The sequence below is a fragment of the Lepisosteus oculatus genome, unplaced genomic scaffold (genome assembly GCF_040954835.1).
Source record: "Lepisosteus oculatus isolate fLepOcu1 unplaced genomic scaffold, fLepOcu1.hap2 HAP2_SCAFFOLD_349, whole genome shotgun sequence".
Classification (NCBI taxonomy): Eukaryota; Metazoa; Chordata; class Actinopteri; order Semionotiformes; family Lepisosteidae; genus Lepisosteus; species Lepisosteus oculatus.
The window spans coordinates 67033-82462 of NW_027167881.1; the positions used below are offsets into that span (position 1 = coordinate 67033).

Genomic DNA, 15430 nt, shown 5'->3' on the forward strand with positions numbered 1-15430 from the left:
AATGATGTCAGCCATAAACATCATGACTCTATATTTCCTACCTGAATCTATTCTACTTAAATTATTACATTATACACAATTTGAGTTCATTTTAAAAAGTAAAAGGTAATGAAAGGAATGCATTTTCATAAGAAAGATAATACCGATATGCATGTGATAATCTTCCTTATATCATGTAGTGCATCATTTGGACACTTTGTGGGCTTCAAATACAAAGAAAATCATGTTCTATGGTACAAGATAAATACAAAACTTAAGCTTTTATTTTAATTAGATTTCTTTATAAAGCATAAGCAATCATTTATTACATTGCTTCTTGAATTAAATCTTTTGACAAGAGGTAAGACTTCTGTTACATTTAAACCCATGTTTAGCTGTGTTTTTTAGATTTAACTGAACCAATTTCTGTGTGTGATAATGTCCTTGAATTCTGACAACATCACACTAAATTACATGATATAAAACAGCTAATGTTTCTAGAGATAAAGTTTCTGAGATGCTTCTAATTACTTTTTATTACCAGGGACAGTTTAATTCACCTTGTACAGTACTGTAAGACCAAGATGCTTTTTTTAAAAGTTATTTAACATTTTATAGAACTTTGTCTACTATGGCAACATGATGTGCTTGGTGAAACTTGGAAAAATACTGCTTGGCCACTTATCTTAAGATAAAGATAGGATAAAGGTTTATCTTTTGCACCTACCTGACCCCCAGGGAAGGCCAATGCTTTCTAAGTTGATGGTTCCCTACAGTAGACTGTACTTTAATTTCAAAGGTAATGTATATTGACCCAAATCAGTTTTGGAATCCAATCTACTGACGAGATGGAGCACATCCTTTTTTCAGGATTTTAGCATCATACGTTTGGTATATTTAGTCCCTAATGCTGAAAGAAATGATCATAGAACATTTGGACACTTTGTGGGCTTGAAATACAAAGCAAATCATGTTCTATGGTACAAGATAAATACAAAACGTAAGCTTTTATTTTAATTAGATTTGTTTATAAAGCATAAGCAATCATTTATTACATTAATATATGTGAAAATAACATTTTAGCATCATACGTTTAGTATATTTAGTCCCTAATGCCGAAAGAAATGATCATTTGTTTAACATGCACGGGTCTGTCTCAAAGGATGCAGTACTCCTGAAGGGTCTCAAACCCTACATTTCGGATGCTTAGCTGTATCCCTCACATGTGGCACCTCAGAATGACTTCTAACCTTACCTGTGGTGTATTCAGTCCCTATTGCTCAATGCACGGTGTACATACTGCATACATGTGTCTTGAGAATGAGGAATGGGCCCCTGAGACAGTCATTTGCCTGTTTCACAAACAGGGACCTGGACCTAGACCTGGCCCGTACAGGGCTCAAACCCGCGACCTTGGCGTTATTAGCACCACGCTCTAACCAACTGAGCTAACCAGCCTCACGACAGTGCTCCTCTCTGTGCTGCAAAAAATCAAACTCAGGGAATTTCTTTTGTCCTCCTTTGAATAGAAAGCCGTGTAATCAGTGTACGGGCTTTCTCGTGCAGTTTCATGGTTCTTGTAACCCAAATCCTACACTGGCCTGAAGTGCCCCCCCATTTCACAGCATTTTTCAGCTGATTTAAAATGTACCTAAAGGAGAAGCATTATTGAAGACCATCAATTACCAAGAGCTTTTGTCAAAGGTTTTGGTGGTCATTTTGAATGACCACAGAGCGCTGTGACCTCGGTTTTACATCTCATCCAAAAGACAGCGCCCTTTTACAACACAGCATCTCCGTCACTATACTGGGGCATTGGGACCCGCACAGACCTCAGGGTGAGCGCCCCCCCGCCGGCACCATTAACACCGCTTCCAGCTGGAAGCTTTGTTTTTCCCTGTAGCTCATCCTCATCCAGGTACTGACCTGGCTCACACCTGCTTAGCTTCAGTGGGTTTTCAGTTGCGAGTTGCAAGGGGATGCAAGTGATGGAGCCGCTCGCTGCAAAAGCCACTGCATTGGCCGGGAATCGAACCCGAGCCTCCCGCGTGGCAGGCGAGAATTCTACCACTGAACCACCAATGCTCAGTGCCTGGGCCTTCAAAAAAGACGCTTTTTTGGTGCTCTGTGCAAAACGCGTCGACATCTGCTTCCAGCTGCAAAATGCCATTTGCGGACGCTGAAGAACTTATTTCTAAGGCAGCGGGTACAAGCGATTGGGCGTTTTAAAACCACCAGGAACAGCAAAGAGGCGCGCTTCTTTGCTTGTGCCGAAACACACCGACTGAAAGCGGACAACGTAGTCGGCAGGATTGGAACCTGTGCGGGGAGACCCCAATGGATTTCTAGTCCATTGCCTTAACCACTCAGCCACGACTACAGCAAGCCCCACTGCCGCTGCGTTCTTGCTACAATCTTACCTGGATCGCGAGGCGCCGGCGGAAGCCTATTTCAAAGTCGTTCTCCGTTTCAAAAAAACATTTCCAAAATAGAAGCCTTGCAGACAGACACGCCTCAGAGGACTTAAGGGTGGCTTCATGTCGGAATGATAAAGTCTCCCCGTCCGGACATGAAAATGCCACTTTGTTACACACAAAAAAAGAATCAACAACAGAGAAATGCCCACAAGCATTTGAAAAGCCGCACCACGTCGCACTTGAAATAGCTCTTACATTAGTGGTAGACACAGGAATCGCCTTTTTATTTACGCTCTTACCAACGCAATGGAAAGCAAAACAAAGCAAAGCAGAGCAAAACAAAACGAACAAACGAAGACCCTCACGTCCTGCACTTGCATATAACCCCGTTACGTGCCCAAGCGGTATTGTACGTCATCCTAGCACTGCACCCCGGGTCGTACGGTACATGGGAACGAGCACACGCCACGAATCGTCTCGAATCACTGCCTACAGCTGTAAGGCGCCTTGAAGCGTGCACCCCCAACATTCTTCTTTGCGCATCTGTGAAAGGTAAACTCTTGAGCAAACTCTGAACCAGCTCTAAGGAAACTAATCCGATTAGACGTTACTTTGACTCATCTTCTTACGCTCAGTGCCGGATTGCTCAAACTCCAGCTAGGGTTAGGGTTAGCATTCCCACGCTACTTAGACACTTTGTTTACGCTCAGTGCTGGATTTTGGGAACTTCAGGACGAGTGGGAATTTTCTCCTATCTGTCCATTCTGTTTTGTTTTGGAGACTCTTGGCTGCCTATGTTGTTCAGTGCACCGTGAAGGAAACATTTTCCAAAACTGTGTCAGCTCAAAAGTTGTAAGAAAACCTCTCCAGGTGCTTTAACTCTCTTCATTTTTGTCATTTAATGTGACACTCGATGTATAACTGGAGCCTCACATATGCAAATGGTGAGGCTCCAGTTCGACACCCAGTTCCACACCACTTTACAGTATATGACAAAAGCATGGCAGACTGTGCCGGACCAGCTGGTAACTTCCGCTTATTTTGACCATATTAAACATTGGAAATCTTCCCACTTGCATTTGTGACACTTGATTTTGGCTCCACCTAAGACACTCTTAAATCTTCAAACACTTTTCTCTTCTCCCGCAACACACTTGTCTGTCGGCACTATGTGGCAGCGTTGCATGACAACCCATCTCACCACGGAAAGGAACCTAACAGCTTTGGTAAGAGAGTAGAATTACCTGAAGAACTGCTTTCCATGGAAGCAGGACCAAGCGATGTAGCATTTTTATAGTACCAGGAAAGGAGAAGCGGCACTTCGCCTTTGCCGCACAGGCACAAGGTGACGTGCGGCAGACGCCGTAGTCGGCAGGATTCGAACCTGAGCGGGGAGTCCCCAATGGATTTCAAATCCATCGCCTTAACTACTCGGCCACGACTACAGCGAGCTCGCCGCCGCCGCATTCCTCCTATAATCTAACACGGAGTGCGAGGTGGCTGCGGAAACCTTTTTAAAGTCGCTCTCTGTTAAAAAAAAAACCTTTCACAAGATACATGCCGGCAGACAGACACGCCTCAGAGGGTTTAAGGCTGGCTTCACGTTCAAATGATAAAGTCTCCCCGTCCGGATGTCAAAATGCAACTTTGGCAGACAGAAAAAACATCAACAAACCACAAATGTGGACAAGGATTTTACAAGCTGCACCACACTGCACTTTCAAAAGCATTTACATTCGTGTTAGACGCAGGAATTGTCTTTGTTTTGCGCGCTTACGAACGCCATAGAAAACGAAACAAAACAAAAGCCCTCAGCTCCTGTACTTGATTATAACGCCGTTACGTGTCGAAGCAGGAATTTACGTCATCTTACCACTGCAACATGGGGAATAGAGGGAAATGAACACACGCTACGAATCGTCTCAATCACTCCCTAGAGTCGTAAGGCACATTGAAGGGTGCACCCCCATCATTAATCGTTGGGCCTCTGTAAAAGGAAAGCTGTTGAGCAGTCTTTGAAACAGCTCGGATGAAACACTTGATTGCTTCCATGTGCATCTGGAGCCCACTTCTTATTTTCACTTCACGCCGCCCAAAGCATTTCTAAAACAGGAGATTCGCGTTTGGGAATGCGCCCTGCCCTACAAATAAAACAGGTCTACGGGTCTGAAACCTGCTCCACGGAAAACAGTTCTGTTGCGCTTTTGATCAAAGGGAGATTCTCTGTTCTTACTTTTTGATTACATAACACCCAAAGGGGCTTCTTTGGAGCTGGATTCCAACCAGCATCCTAAAGTTTCTTGGCGGTATCCTTTACAGTCCTCTGTTCGGTCGACAAGGAACAGTAGGGGGCAGCTTTCCTCACACATACAGTGCAATGTACTGTAGTGTTCCCCTTCATTGAATTCGCAGTTCTGCATCAGACCTCTAACTCGTTTCCTTAGCTTGGATTTAAGCCACGAAGCAGGCTTCTACTGTATAAACGTCTAGAGGAATCACAAACTATTTGAGAGGCCATCATCCCAGGGGGAACTGACAAAGTCTATCCCTAAACACCTAGCGCAGTCTCTCGAGAGACTGTCAAAAATCGCTTTCTCCGTTTGTGCTGCAAGTAAGTGAAAACGCGGTCTCAACCCAGAGCCACTTGGCAGCAGCGGCACGTAAATACTGTTACTACCACTGCTCGATACCAACGTTAGCCTACTATACCATGTTCAGCCACCGCTAGAAAATGTAAGGCTCTAGTACTGGAGCAAACAAAAGGAGAGCCAACATCAAACGTAGAGAGCGACGAGGATGGGATTCGAACCCATGCGTGTAGAGCACAATGGATTAGCAGTCCATCGCCTTAACCACTCGGCCACCTCGTCGATGAAACTGGGCTGTCCAGACATGGGTTGGCGCGCTCCAGATGATCTTTTTCTTTTTTTTCCCTCGTACTCAAGGGTCCTTTTCCTGTTCCACATGCGATTTCAACATTTTCCTTGGGAGATGTCAAGCCAGCAAGCCACTGCTGTGGTTCAGTGGCCATTGTGGAGTTCAGTGGCCCTGTTGTACACAGAAAGCACATTGAGCTCCTTGGACATGAAAAGTTCCAGATAAAAGCCATTTGTCATCCTTTCTCTTGGTGTCGATGTTGCTATTGTATGTAAAGGTGGCAACTTGCTCAGCGAGCAGGCGGAGCACACACCGAATGCAGATGTGTCTGAGTGGTGTGTCCAAGTGGCTGCAAAAGGACAACACTACCGGGGCGCCGTTGCTTAGTTGGTTAAAGCGCTTGTCTCTTAAACAGGAGATCCTGAGTCCGAATCCCAGTGGTGCCTTCTTTGTTCTGTCTTCTCGAACAGAACTGGTCCTTACAGACAACCGCCTACGGCTAGACTTAATTAAATGCAAGTATTCATTTCCTGTCTTTAACGCGACTTGTTTTTCTTAAAATGGATGGAACTTGCAAAACATGAAATACAAACATTGCTAATCAGCGCTAGCGGCTGGCAAAAAAAAAGAAGTCAGCAATGTTTTTTTTCTTTAACCTTAACCCTGCTAATGGAGAAGAGTTAAACGACTGAGTCTATGCAGCTTAAACGGTGCTCATGTCGGGTTCTTAGCTGAAAGGGTGGTAAATCACGCTCACCCCAGTCCTTAATCTTTTAAAAGGATACAATATTGAACCTAGTCGCCACATCACATACATCCTGTTCAACGATAAAAAAGTGACATCTATCCTCGATCCAGAGTAAATCCCACGATGAGGGCATATTTTTTTCCACTTTACCATGAGTCGGGCTCAGCTGCACAGAGGCGAGAGCAGAGCAATGAGGTCACAGGGACAGGGGAGTCACACGCTGGCGGTTTGAACACGCGGAAGATCACTGAGGGATCCACAGTATATGGACCCTCCGTGCGCCATCAGTCCACACTCCGGACTCTGAATCCTGCCATCCGAGTTAAGATCTCGGCGGAACCTGAGGCACAGTTCCTTCTTAAAACGTAATCTGGTGAGCATTTCTAGAATCGTACTTGTATAGATGCAGCCTTTAATGTGTTGCTGGGTTAAAATTGATGACTTCTTGAACTTCAGTAGGCAACTGCCCTCTTGATTTCGGATTTAATTTCTTTATTACAGGGGCGCTTTTATGAAGACAGAGTCATGTTCAGGTACTTTGCTTGGTGGAGGAAGCATATTTCGGACTCTGTGATCTGCTCACCTGGAAAGGTCTGCTGTACTACTACAAGAGAGAAGTAGAGTCTGGAAGAATGGACAATTTTATGATGCTTTGGAAGATAATGTTTTTTTTTTCTTTGAAATCGAAATGAATCAGAATATCAGTGCAAAAGACAAACTCTTGGTTTGGTTTAAAGAGATATGGTTTTAAAACAGACAAAATGTAGAAAACAGGTGTTTCTCACTTTTGGAAAAGAATGGACCGGGGGTAATATTTTACTAGGTGCAGTGCTGATCTCACTGGGTTACAGTCCTGCAGTGTCACACCAGGGCCAGTGGCGCAATGGATAACGCGTCTGACTACGGATCAGGAGATTGCAGGTTCGACTCCTGCCTGGCTCGGGTCGTTTTTAAACGCATGGGGCTACTCCCTAAGTAGTCTGTGCTACTTACTGCATTGTAATCGTACCCAGTAAGAGATTTCCTTCATGTAAATGAACTGCACCTGACAGCTTTAGAAAAACACCTGGGCTTAGTACGGTGCTGAGAGCTCAGCGTTGCTGTTCTAATTAGCACGCACTGCATCGGCTATGAGCCCGAACCTTTCAATTATTCCGATCAGTAAGTCAACACGTAGTCCACATGAACGGTAGAAATATTCTCTTGTCTGTCTCTTGTTTGTATAGAACTGAATGTCCCTGACAATGTACTGTTAGTTTTAATTGAAGAACGGCATTTGTGTTCAAATATACCGGACAAGTTTATGTAACTGCTCATGCGACACTCAGTTGTAATTAGTCAAGAAATAAAGTCGAACAATAGCTGCGGGTTTGATTCTGAACGTATGAGATTGCAGCGCCTTTTACTTCCATTGACAAATGATAGAGATTCGAAGAGAGATCCTTCAGACCAGCAAGCAAACCCACGGCTATTTCGGTTTTCTATCTAGGCAACGTTGGTGTCTGCAATAGCATACATGAAAGCGTGATGCAATTTCTGTGGCTACATTTGTTGCACATCATGCACAGTAAGAGTGTTTCTAACACCAAATAAAAAGTCAACAATTAGCGATCACGCCTTCTCCTCAGTTAACCCACTGAAACCCTTGCTGTTAACAGTTCTTTACTGCGTGCTTTACCAGCACCTACATATCGTGTCGGTTCTTTCAGCTTTATTCATTAGGTTTTCAAAGGCATAAGTAGAGCACCAGAGGTGCGAACGCAAAATGTGTAGTTATCTGAAGAATTGATTTCCATGGCAGCGGGTCCAAGCGATTTCGCGTTGTTATAGTACCAGGAAAGGAAAAGCGGCACTTCGCCTCTGCCGCGCAGGCACAAGGCGACGTGCGGCAGACGCCGGAGTCGGCAGGTTTCGCACCTGCGCGGGGAAGCCCCAACGCATTTCGAGCCCATCGCCTTAACCACTCGAGCACGACAAATGCGAGCTCGCCGCCGCCGCATTCCTCCTATAATCAAACACGGACTGCGATTTGGCTGCGGAAACCTTTTTAAAGTTGCTCTCCGTTAAAAAAAATACCTTTCACAAGATTCGTGCCGGCAGACAGACACGCCTCAGAGGGTTTAAGGCTGGCTTCACGTTCAAATGATAAAGTCCCCCAGTCCGGATGTCAAAATGCAACTTTGGCAGACAGAAAAAACATCAACAAACCAAAAATGTGGACAAGGATTTTACAAGCTGCACCACACTGCACTTTCAAAAGCATTTACATTCGTGTTAGACGCAGGAATTGCCTTTGATTTGCGCGCTTACGAACGCCATGGAATACGAAACAAAACTAAAGCCCTCAGCTCCTGCACTTGATTATAATGCCGTTACGTGTCGAAGCAGGAATTTACGTCATCCTACCACTGCAACACGGGGAATAGAGGGAAATGAGCACAAGCTACGAATTGTCTCTAATCAGTCCCTACAGTTGTAAGACGCCTGGAAGCGTGCACCCCCATCATTAATCTTTGCGCATCTGTGCAAGGTAAACTCTGGAGCAGTCTCTGAAACGGCTCAAAGGAAACACGTGATTGATTCCATATGCATCTGGGGTTCATTTCTTATTTACATTTAATTCAAGGGAAAGGCTTGGGTCAGTTTCAGACCTTCAGCCCAATCTGCGCCGCCAGAACGACAACGGCTCCTCTGGTCTTTGGGGTGCGGTTGTGACCCCGTAACCTAAAGTGTTGGTGGCAGACAAATGGAGACTAACAGGTGATGTCCTAGGACATGACTACATTGTGACACTCGGTGGGGATGGTGACCATTGCTTGGAAAAGAGTGCGAGGCCCCTTTAGAAAAACATTTTGTTAACAGGCATTCTGCCTCAGCCTAAACACCTATAGCTTGCAAAGCGCATGCTATTAGACAGGCACCTCTGCAAGACCTTAAGAGTCTCTTAAACTAGTGATAGTAAGGTGTTCCCAATGGGCGATGTTTGGCTTTCAAATCATCTCTCTGTGGAAGCGCCGAGATGCAGCTGTTTAAGGCTTAGAAGCAGCTGACTGTTTCACTACCTAGCTGATTACTGTCAGTCAGGGAGCTCAGAGGGGAAAAGCCTGTCTGAGAGACAATTCGCCGTCGATGAGTTCAATATGTTCCGTACCAGCTCGGCGCAACTGAGATCATCTTGGTAGCCGTGTAGCTCAGATGAGTGAGAGCGTGTGTGTGTGTACCACCGTGATTGGATGCCGGTCCTTCTCAGGTCACAGTAAACCTTCTGCTGCCTAACTTCCCTAATTTTGGGGATCCCTTTGAAAAAGCAAAGGAAAAAAAACTGGCTCTTCATCAGCATGATCGACCTCACCCAGTGTGGCGCAGTGGCCTAATGGCTAAGACACTGGCCTTCTAAGCCAGGGATTGTGGGTTTGAGTACCATCTGGGGTGCTCCTGTCCCATTTTGAGCGTACAAATGTCCTTTTGATTTGCAAAGCTACAACCCCACCTTACTCAGTGAGCGTCTCTTCTTTTCTCTCACATACAGTTGGGAGAAAAACTTTTGTAAACAGCCCTTCGGAATGATGTGGATTTCTGCATGAATGGCTCCTAACATGTGATCTTATCTTTATCTAAGTCATAATAATTAATAAAGAGAGTCTGATTTAACAAACAACACACGCCCAACATTTGACATTGCTGTTTCTTTATTGACCAAATGGTTTAAACAATCAAGGTCATTGATGGAAAAAGTACGTGAACCCTTATATTAAGGAGCTAGTGGAACCTCCTTTATGACAAAAACCTCAATCCCCACTTTCTGTAGCGGCTGGTCAGACCTGAGCAGCGGTTAGGAGGTATTTTGGCCTATTCCTCTATGCAAAACTGTTTCAGTTCATGTATATTTTTGGGATGTCTTGCGCTGAACGGCCTGCTTCAGATCACGCCACAGCACTTCAATGGGATTGGGGTCAGGACTCTTACTTGGCCATCCCAAAATACGGAATTTCTTCTGTTTCAGCCACTCTGTTGTTGATGTACTCCTTTGTTTTTGTCATGCTGCATGACCCAGCCTCTTTCGAGTTTTAGATCACAGGCAGACACCCTGACATTCTGCTGTAGAATTTCCTGATACATCTTGGAATTCATCGGTCCCTCGATGATTGCAAGCCGTACAGCCTCCGCCATGTTTCCCAGGTGGGATGAGGTTTTGGAGTTGGTATGCAGTGTTTTGTTATCTCCAAACATAACGCTGTGCACATTTACCAACAAGTTCAACTTTTGTCATGTCTGTCCACAGAACATTGTTCCAGGAGTTGCTGTGGAACATCCATGTGGTCTTTAGCAAACTTGAGAGGGGCAGTGGTGGTTTTTTTTGGGGGGAGAGCAGTGGTTTCCTCCGTGGTGACCTCGCATGATCACCGCTCCTGTTCAGATTTCTTCTTATGGTGGACTCATGGACACAGACGTAAGACAAAGTCAACCACCTGTTCGCTAGATCCCATCCCCACTCAGCTAGTCAAAGATTCCCTCGAAGGACTGGCAGGACCTATAATTAGTATGATGAATGCATCGCTTGCGTCAGGCGTTGTACCTGATCAATTTAAGGTAGCGGTTGTTAGACCGCTCCTTAAGAAGTCAAATTTGGATCCACAAGTTCTTAACAACTACAGGCCTGTCTCAAAGGTCCCATTTCAATCTAAAAATTTTGAGAGAATAGTTGTTGCCCAATGTCAATCGTATCTGGATTCAAATAATATACTTGAGAAATTTCAGTCTGCTTTCTGAAACTGCATTAACGAGAGTCGTAAATGATATTCTCTTAGCTACTGATGTGGGGAATGCAACAGTGCTTGTGCTTCTAGATCTTAGAGCTGCCTTTGACACGGTTGACCTCTCTGTTTTGTTACACAGGCTTGAGTTTGAGGTTGGCTTATCTGGAACCGTCCTTCAGTGGTTTACTTCACATTTTACTCATCGTTTTCATTATGTTCAAATATCTAATAATTGTACTGCTTCATCAACGTCACCAGTTCAATTTGGGGTACCAGACGGATCAGTGCCGGGGCCAATATTGCTCTCTCTCTCTACATGCTGCTGCTAGGTAGGATAATACGAAAAAATAATATGAACTTTCATTCATATGCTGATGACACTCAAATAAACATTTTGTTCACACCAAACGACAACTTTTCTATTATCACTTTAGTTAAATGCATTAATGAAGGAAAGACTTGGATGTGTGAAAACTTTTTGTTACTCAACTCTGAGAAAACTGAGGATCTGTTGATCGGAGGCAACAATACTGATAGGACTACTATAACTTCAGCACTTAACTCAGAGGATTTAAACATTTGCCTCAAAGAGACAGCACGTAACCTAAGTGGCATATTAGACACAAGGCTCTTAACAACTTGCATTGTTAAGTGCCTTGAGACAACCTTGTTGTGAAAGGTGCTATATAGAAATACATTGATTTGAACTGAATTGACAATGTAAAATGTTGTGTGTGTTGTTTGTTAAACAAGACTGTCTTTATTTATTATTATGCGTCAGATGAAGATCAGATCACATTTTAAGAGCCAATCATGTAGAAATCCAGATCATTCGCGTTTTAAAAGTTGCGGGAAAAGCAAAACAGGTGCTTTTCCTTTGTTGCGCAGACACACGACGACACCGTAGGCGGCAGGACTCGAAGCTTCGCAGGGAGACCCTGATGGCTTTCTAGTCCATCGCCCTAACCACTCGGCCGCCGCCGCCGCCACTGCCTTTTTGATGCAGTCTAACATAGAGTGCCGGGCAGCGGCGGAAACCTTTTTCAAAGTCGCTTTCCGTTTAACAACAACAAAAAAAACTTTCACAAAATGCATGCTAGCAGACAAATGCGCCTCAGAGGACTTAAGGCTGGCTTCAAGTTGGAATGATAAAGTCTCCCCGTCCGGTCAGGAAAAGGGAACTTTGTTAGACAGAAAGAAGGAAGTAACAATAACGTAGAATTGTGTGCAAGGATTTTAGAAGCTGCGCAGCCCTGCAGTTTCAATAGCCCTTTTATTCGTGTTAGATGCTGGAATTGCCTTTTTTTGACGCTCTTACGAATGCGATGTCAACGAAAACAGAACAAAGCACAAAAAACCCTCAAGTCCTGCAGTTGGATAGAATGCCGTTACGCGTCCAAGCCGTATTTGACTTCATCCTACCATTGCAACACGGGGCGTATATGGAAACGAACACACGCTACGAATTGTCTCTAATCAGTCCCTACAGTTGTAAGGCGCCTGGAAGCGTGCACCCCCATCATTAATCTTTGCGCATCTGTGCAAGGTAAACTCTGGAGCAGTCTTTGAAACGGCTCAAAGGAAACACGTGATTGATTCCATGTGCATCTGGGGTTCATTTATTTATTTACATTTAATTCAAGGGAAAGGCTTGGGTCAGTTTCAGACGGCCTCCAACAGCGAGATTCAAGCGCCCCACCTTCAGCCCAATCTGCGCCGCCAGAACGACAACGGCTCCTCTGCTCTCCGGGGTGCGGTTGTGACCCCGTAACCTAAAGTGTTGGTGGCAGACAAATGGAGACTAACAGGTGACATCCTAGGACATGACTACGTTGTGACACTCGGTGGGGATGGTGACCATTGCTTGGAAAAGAGTGCGAGGCCCCTTTAGAAAAACATTTTGTTAACAGGCATTCTGCCTCAGCCTAAACACCTATAGCTTGCAAAGCGCATGCTATTAGACAGGCACCTCTGCAAGACCTTAAGAGTCTCTTAAACTAGTGATAGTAAGGTGTTCCCAATGGGCGATGTTCGGCTTTCAAATCATCTCTCCGTGGAAGCGCCGAGATGCAACTGTTTAAGGTTTAGAAGCAGCTGACTGTTTCACTACCTAGCTGATCACTGTTAGTCAGGGAGCTCAGAGGTGAAAAGCCTGTCTGAGAGACAATTCGCCGTCGATCAGTTCAATATGTTCCGTACCAGCTCGGCGCACCTGAGATCATCTTGGTAGCCGTGTAGCTCAGATGAGTGAGAGCGTGTGTGTGTGTACCACCGTGATTGGATGCCGGTCCTTCTCAGGTCACAGTAAACCTTCTGCTGCCTAACTTTCCTAATTTTGGGGATCCCTTTGAAAAAGCAAAGGAAAAAAAAAACTGGCTCTTCATCAGCGTGATCGACCCCACTCAGTGTGCCCCAGTGGCCTAATGGATAAGGCACTGGCTTCCTAAGCCAAGGATTGTGGGTTTGAGTCCCATCTGGGGTGCTCCTGTCCCTTTTTGAGTGTACAAATGTCCTTGTGATTTGTGAAGCTGCAACCCCACCTTACTCAGTGAGCGTCTCTGCTTTTCTCTCAGTTGGGAGAAAAACTTTTGTAAACAGCCCTTCGGAATGATGTGGATTTCTGCATGAATGGCTCCTAACATGTGATCTTATCTTTATCTAAGTCATAATAATTAATAAAGAGAGTCTGATTTCACAAACAACACACGCCCAACATTTGACATTGCTGTTTCTTTATTGACCAAATGGTTTAAACAATCAAGGTCATTGATGGAAAAAGTACGTGAACCCTTATATTAAGGAGCTAGTGGAACCTCCTTTATTGACAAAAACCTCAACATCCAACAAACCTCAGCATCCGCCATGCTTCCCAGGTGGGATGAGGTTTTGGAGTTGGTATGCAGAGTTTTGTTATCTCCAAACATAATGCTGTGCACATTTACCAACAAGTTCAACTTTTGTCACGTCTGTCCACAGAACATTGTTCCAGGAGTTGCTGTGGAACATCCATGTGGTCTTTAGCAAACTTGAGAGGGGCAGTGGTGTTTTTTTTGGGGGGGAGAGCAGTAGTTTCCTCCGTGGTGACCTCGCATGATCACCACTCCTGTTCAGATTTCTTCTTATGGTGGACTCATGAGCACAGACGTAAGACAAAGTCAACCACCTGTTCGCTAGATCCCATCCCCACTCAGCTAGTCAAAGATTCCCCTGAAGGACTGGCAGGACCTATAATTAGTATGATGAATGCATCGCTTGCGTCAGGCGTTGTACCTGATCAATTTAAGGTAGCGGTTGTTAGACCGCTCCTTAAGAAGTCAAATTTGGATCCACAAGTTCTTAACAACTACAGGCCTGTCTCAAAGGTCCCATTTCAATCTAAAAGTTTTGAGAGAATAGTTGTTGCCCAATGTCAATCGTATCTGGATTCAAATAATATACTTGAGAAATTTCAGTCTGCTTTCTGAAACTGCATTAACGAGAGTCGTAAATGATATTCTCTTAGCTACTGATGTGGGGAATGCAACAGTGCTTGTGCTTCTAGATCTTAGAGCTGCCTTTGACACGGTTGACCTCTCTGTTTTGTTACACAGGCTTGAGTTTGAGGTTGGCTTATCTGGAACCGTCCTTCAGTGGTTTACTTCACATTTTACTCATCGTTTTCATTATGTTCAAATATCTAATAATTGTACTGCTTCATCAACGTCACCAGTTCAATTTGGGGTACCAGACGGATCAGTGCCGGGGCCAATATTGCTCTCTCTCTCTACATTCTGCTGCTAGGTAGGATAATACGAAAAAATAATATGAACTTTCATTCATATGCTGATGACACTCAAATAAACATTTTGTTCACACCAAACGACAACTTTTCTATTATCACTTTAGTTAAATGCATTAATGAAGGAAAGACTTGGATGTGTGAAAACTTTTTGTTACTCAACTCTGAGAAAACTGAGGATCTGTTGATCGGAGGCAACAATACTGATAGGACTACTATAACTTCAGCACTTAACTCAGAGGATTTAAACATTTGCCTCAAAGAGACAGCACGTAACCTAAGTGGCATATTAGACACAAGGCTCTTAACAACTTGCATTGTTAAGTGCCTTGAGACAACCTTGTTGTGAAAGGTGCTATATAGAAATACATTGATTTGAACTGAATTGACAATGTAAAATGTTGTGTGTGTTGTTTGTTAAACAAGACTGTCTTTATTTATTATTATGCGTCAGATGAAGATCAGATCACATTTTAAGAGCCAATCATGTAGAAATCCAGATCATTCGCGTTTTAAAAGTTGCGGGAAAAGTGAAACAGGTGCTTTTCCTTTGTTGCGCAGACACACGACGACACCGTAGGCGGCAGGACTCGAAGCTTCGCAGGGAGACCCCGATGGCTTTCTAGTCCATCGCCCTAACCACTCGGCCACCGCCGCCGCCACTGCCTTTTTGATGCAGTCTAACATAGAGTGCCGGGCAGCGGCGGAAACCTTTTTCAAAGTCGCTTTCCGTTTAACAACAACAAAAAAAACTTTCACAAAATGCATGCTAGCAGACAAATGCGCCTCAGAGGACTTAAGGCTGGCTTCAAGTTGGAATGATAAAGTCTCCCCGTCCGGTCAGGAAAAGGGAACTTTGTTAGACAGAAAGAAG

General features: G+C 44.4%; 4 non-coding genes across 4 annotated transcripts; 1 reads left to right on the forward strand and 3 right to left on the reverse strand.

The window, feature by feature from the left end:
* Positions 1–1993: 1993 nt before the first annotated feature.
* trnag-gcc (transfer RNA glycine (anticodon GCC)) lies at positions 1994–2064 on the reverse strand. Its single transcript has one exon. It is a non-coding gene; the product is annotated as a tRNA-Gly (tRNA).
* A 1695-nt stretch (positions 2065–3759) lies between these two features.
* On the reverse strand, positions 3760–3841 carry trnas-uga (transfer RNA serine (anticodon UGA)). Its single transcript has one exon. It is a non-coding gene; the product is annotated as a tRNA-Ser (tRNA).
* A 1343-nt stretch (positions 3842–5184) lies between these two features.
* Positions 5185–5266, reverse strand: trnas-gcu (transfer RNA serine (anticodon GCU)). Its single transcript has one exon. It is a non-coding gene; the product is annotated as a tRNA-Ser (tRNA).
* Positions 5267–6890: 1624 nt separating this feature from the next.
* On the forward strand, positions 6891–6963 carry trnar-acg (transfer RNA arginine (anticodon ACG)). Its single transcript has one exon. It is a non-coding gene; the product is annotated as a tRNA-Arg (tRNA).
* Positions 6964–15430: the final 8467 nt, after the last annotated feature.